This window comes from Notechis scutatus, chromosome 3 (genome assembly GCF_049901735.1).
Source record: "Notechis scutatus isolate UNSWTSFEM ecotype Mainland chromosome 3, rNotScu1.2, whole genome shotgun sequence".
NCBI classification, from domain to species: Eukaryota; Metazoa; Chordata; class Lepidosauria; order Squamata; family Elapidae; genus Notechis; species Notechis scutatus.
Window position 1 is genome coordinate 29223174 of NC_142011.1, and position 5653 is coordinate 29228826.

Sequence of the window (5653 nt, forward strand, 5' to 3'; positions counted from 1 at the left end):
AAAGGGATACAATCAAGATCAAGGGAAGTACTAATACCACTCTGTAAAGCCTTAGCAAGACCACACCTAGAGTACTGCATCCAGTTTTTTTCACCACATTATAAAAAAGATGTTGAGACTAGAAAAAGTACAGAGAAGAGCAACCAGGATGATTAGGGGACTGGAGGCTAAAACATATGAAGAACGGTTATAGGAACTGGTCTTGGCTAGTCTAGTAAAGAGAAGGACCAGGGGAGACATGATAGCGGTCTTCCAATATTTGAGGGGCTGCCACAGGGAGGAAGGGGTCAAGCTATTTTCTAAAGCTCCTGTAGGCCAGACAAGGAATAATGGATGGAAACTGAACAAGGAGAGATTTAACCTGGAAACAAGGAGAAACTTTCTGACAGTGAGAACAATCAACCAATGGAACAGCTTGCCCTCGGAAGTTGTGGGAGCGCCATCACTTGAGACTTTCAAGAAGAGATTGGACTGCCATTTGTCAGAAATGGTGTAGGGTCTCCTGCTTGGTCGGGGGGTTGGACTAGATGACCTACAAGGTCCCTTCCAACTCTGATTATCTGTATCTGTACCTTAACAAGCCAAGAAGCTTCCAAGAAAATCAAGTTAACTAAAATCTTTTCACTTTTTAAAGAAATAGTCTTCTAGATATAGTATGCAGATTATGAAGTAGAAACTTAAATTTTATAATCCATGTGCTTTCAGGATTGACATGCATAGTTAATTTAAACTAAATTGCTGATGAGGTTTCCCCTAGGCTAGTGGTAATAAAATAATATAAGAAAAATATGAATATGATTGAATACAGGATATAGAAGACTACACTGATAAATGAATATGTTGCAAGGATACATATCATACTGGCTGACTTTGCCTCCTATTTAAGTCACAGGCACAAAATCCAATCAATCATCAGGCCCAAGAAGAGATGGCAGTTTTGAAGCAAAATTATCCTATGTTTGAGGTCTGACCACAAGTTACGTACAAATCAAGACATGCAAACAACCAGTTAAAAGCATCAAAACAAAAATGGAAATAAGTGAAACTGCAGCATGCAATAACTCAGAACAGTGCTCATGAATTATCCTAATATAATCTTAGAATGTATTCTTTCAGGAGGAAAGTTGAATACAAAAATAACTTACTACTTATATCCTTTACCTTAATTTGATCCTTTCTAAATCAGGGATGAACAATAGTATCCTTTTAGATGCTTTTGAATCCCAGTTCCAGTGAGAGTGATATTGTTAAAGAATGCTAGAAATAATTGTCAAAATTGGAGAATTATTCATTGCCCACTTCTGTTTTAAATAAATAATCTTACCTTCTATCCTTTGCCAAATTGATCTCTGATCTGTTTTTACCTTTCTAGAAGACTGCATAACTCTGCATAACTCATTTTAGATGGATACAAGTTTCACTTGTTTTTTTTTTCTCTTGAGCAAGTTTTGGGAAAATAATTTGTGGAACTTTTGCACTGGACTTGTATTTAGTTAGGATCAATTATTTTATATCCCACATATTCACTGTTTTGTTAACATTCTATATTGTTGATCCAAAAATATCAGATTTCCAAATCTAAACATTCCATTTAAGACCTTAGTCAGGCAGATATCAGTCTATATCAGGAGTGTCAAACTCAATTTCATTGAAAGCCTCAGGGCTATGGTTGACTTTGGGGGACCGGGGGGAGGGCATGGCTGACTGGGTTGGTGTGGCTGACTGGGTAGGCATGGCCAGCTTGATGCCACTCCCCAAACTGTCTCCTCTTCACATTGAGTAGACCAGTCTGAAGCCACGCTGACCTAATCGGGTATACCGGGGCAAAGATAAATTGGCCTGATCTTTCATTTTCACACCAGGTAGACAGGCCAAAGCCACACTGGCCTGATCTTTCCTTTCTGCATTGGATAGACCGGGCTGAAACTTCGTTGGCTTTCCTCTTTGCATCAGGTAGACCAGACCGAAGCTTTGCTGGTCTGATCTTTCCACACTGTATTGGGTATACCAGGTTGAAGTGACACAAGTAGACCAGAATGGCCTGTGGGCCAGATCTGACCATGTGCCGCATCCAGCCCACAGGCCTTGAGTTTGACATCCCTGGTCTATATCAATATATTCATAAACATGACCCCTGGGTTTTTAAAGACCTTCATTCCAGGAACCATTGAATATGACCATTTTGGCACATGTTGAATTCCACAGTATACATATCTGCAAGGATGATAACTATCATTAATGTAATTGATATTAGTATAATGTTTCTACTCCCTCTAAAAGTTCCTCCAAAACTACTAGCAGGTCACCAACAAATGCCCTTAACTGACAAGTTTCTTTTAAAAATTTGACTCCCATGATTCTCTCAGCTTTTTCTATGTCTCCATTCAGTACCTCAAGAACTGAAATGAATAAGAGTGGAGTGGGCATCTTTTTTTGTCACTTTTTGAATCTCACACATTTTTGTTAATGCTCAATTAACAATTGAGTTTTCTGTGAGGTGTAAATTTATCTTAAAACATCCACACCTCGACACCTGTCTTGCAGCGGCAGCACCAGGAGCAGAAGTCATCATGGCCACTGGCCCGCTTTTTCTGCTTGCTTGCGGCTGTAACAAAGTAAAAGGCTGAGTGGTGTGCTGGTGCCATGGACGCAAGGCGAGGCAGGTGTTCGGGTGTGGAGTGCCAGGCTGCAGGGGCCCTGAGATAAGCTGGTGCAGAGCACATGAAGCAGCTCTACCCCCCCTTGCCTTGCGGTGGCGGCAGTGGTGGGATTCAACTTTTTTTTACTACCAGTTCTGTGGGCGTGGCTTGGTGGGCATGGTAGGGGAAAGATACTGTAAAATCTCCAGTCAGTGGTGGTATTTGCCGGTTCTCTGAACTACTCAAAATTTCCGCTACCGGTTCTCCAGAACTGGTCAGAACCTGCTGAATACCACCGCTGGGTGGCAGCACTGACACGCCGTGCAGCCTCCTGCTCCACCACAAGTAAGCGGAAAAAGTGGGCCTCCATACATGGAAAAAAAATAAGACACCCCCCCCCCCCAAAATAAGTCCCAGTACTTATTTTGGAGCTCCAAAGAAAATAAGACCCAGTCTTATTTTGGGGGAAACACAGGTAGTTCTGATTAATTAGCATGAGGTTGTTGTCTACTGATTGGATGACTAACTGAAGAAACTGTTACCAATGCTGAGAGAAAATGATATGAACATGCAGTTGTAACAGAATTTCTGCAGAAAAGTACTGGGAAAGAGTCTCAACTCCATTTGAGACTCTGGAAGAGAGAATCCTGTCACTACATTAACAGAGCTGCTTTTGCCAATCCATGATGGCCAAACTGTCCCTCTGCCCATTGCTGCTGCAATCTTGCAGCCATATGGATACTGTACTACTGAACAATACATATTGCTCTGCTAAAGCAGGTTAGTGATGGGACGAACAGTAGACAATTTCAAATCTTGCTTTGTGAAGGAAAATAAAACGTCAACATACAGCTGCAAATGAATATAATCATGTCTCAAAGACTGCTTCTGAAAGAGAACAAAGAAATCTGGCAATTCCATGATTCTGTTCTTAGGTAGTTTAATGTTTTGGTTAAGAGCTCAGGTTTTTATTTTAATTACCAGTCCTGAGCTTCCCTTTTCATTTTCATTATTGGCTCTGGAGTTCCAATTATTAATGTGCAACATTATTTTTTAACAAAGATTTACACCGTCCAAGCAAGATCAATGCTGAAAAGAGCAAGGGAAAATTGTTTATTACAGGGAAAATTACAGCTTTGTGAATAATGGCAAAGGAGATGCAGCTGGGGGCTCAAATGGAACCTCCATTATGCTTGTGATTAGGGATAATATGTGAGGGAAAGGGAATGGCAGAAAAGCAGATTAGCTTTTATTAGGTACTAATAAACTTCAGATATTTTTCATGCATTTTCTATCTACTTCATTTTAGGGACATTGTTACTGTATAAACAGGAAGCAACTCACATTGTAAGACAGAAAGAACTTTGCTTTTTGAAGCATGGGATTTTGTGTTATGCTAGTTTACTTGGTAAACTATGGTTAAAAATCCTGACATACTATTTTAGTGTGTAAATCAGACAAGTTTTTCAGCCAAGATACATTATCATTAAGAGGGTTGTCACACAGGTTAAAGCTATAATTTGAGCACGGTCTCAAAAAGGAACTGGTTTGAATGTAGAACTAATGAAGGGTCAGGAAGATCTCTATCTGTTCTGCTTTAAATGTAGCTCTGTCCCCAGCTGCCCCTCCTTTAAAAAAAAAAAAGGAGCATTGGAAATCTTGCCTGTTCCATCCCCCCAGATGCCAAATGCCCTGTTTGGGGAATTGCTGTATCAGCAGCCAACAGAAGCACTGATTATGGCTTATCTTCTTGTGGCCCAGAAAGGTCATTGTTGGTTGTTAATCAGCTCAGTATCTGGAGGCTCTTTGAGAAAGGTTAACAATGGTTTTGTTTGTGTCACAGGGTTGTTTTATAAAGAACGTAGCTGTAACTCTACTAGATGGAGACCAAGCAAAATCTGCTTTAACAACTGTGTTTAACTGTGGTTTAACCACTCAGTGTTAAATACACTGAGCTTGTCAACTGCAAAGCTGACAACCCGGGTTTGAGACCCGAGCACCATAAGACGGGATGGACTCCCATTGCCTGCCCCAACTCCTTTGCAATTAAAAAACATGCAATGTGAGTAAATACATAAGTACCACTTTAGTGGGAAAGTAACAGCATGCGCCTCGGCATATAGTCGCATGACCATGGAAGCATCTTTGGACAATGCTGGCTCCCTTGACTAAAAAACAGAGTTGAGCATTGCCTCCTAGAGTCGAACACAACTGGACAGGGAAAATTTTTACCTTTATACCTTCGACTACTATAATTTCCCTGTTAGTAGCATTGTGCACATCACTGAAAGATATAAGCCTATTATGTCAAAGCAAATTTGTGCTTCATCCCTTTCTTAATGGTTTTTATTCTTTTGCTTACCATTGTATTAGTTCCAGTGAACACTATGCTTACATTGAGGATAAACTCATGATCATTTCCCATGGCATTCACAGTCAATTGATACCCAAAAATGGTGTTTATGAAGATGATTTTCTAAATTACTCATGGTATATACATAGTTTTTAATGTTGTGCTGAATCTCAGTTCTTAACACACTGCTTTTCATGTTTCTGGATTCTAGTTGATTAAATAACAAAAGCTTGTTTTTTCACATTGGTATACATAGATGTATCTGCAATTACTGCTATGTGGTTGATAGACATTTTACATTATTTAACACTGTACTTTTTTTAAAAAATCAGTTTAGATTCACAGCCATGAACAGTAACACAACTCTTAATTCTTCAGCTTTACTGTATTGTTCTTAAGGTTTAATTTAATCAGTTTCTGATTTTCCAGTCAATGATATTGCTAATAGTTTCAATAAATTTACTTAATATTCCCCTCCACTCCAACTTGTGATCTTGTAGATATTACTGACATATAATGCACATCCCAGATAAACTATTAATTTAATTAGTGAAGGGAATCAGGGACAATAAACAAATAGCAGGCTCTTAAGTGAACTCAGTGTTTCAGAGTAAGTATTTGCACAGTGAATCCCTCCAATACTCCCATCAGGCCTAACCTT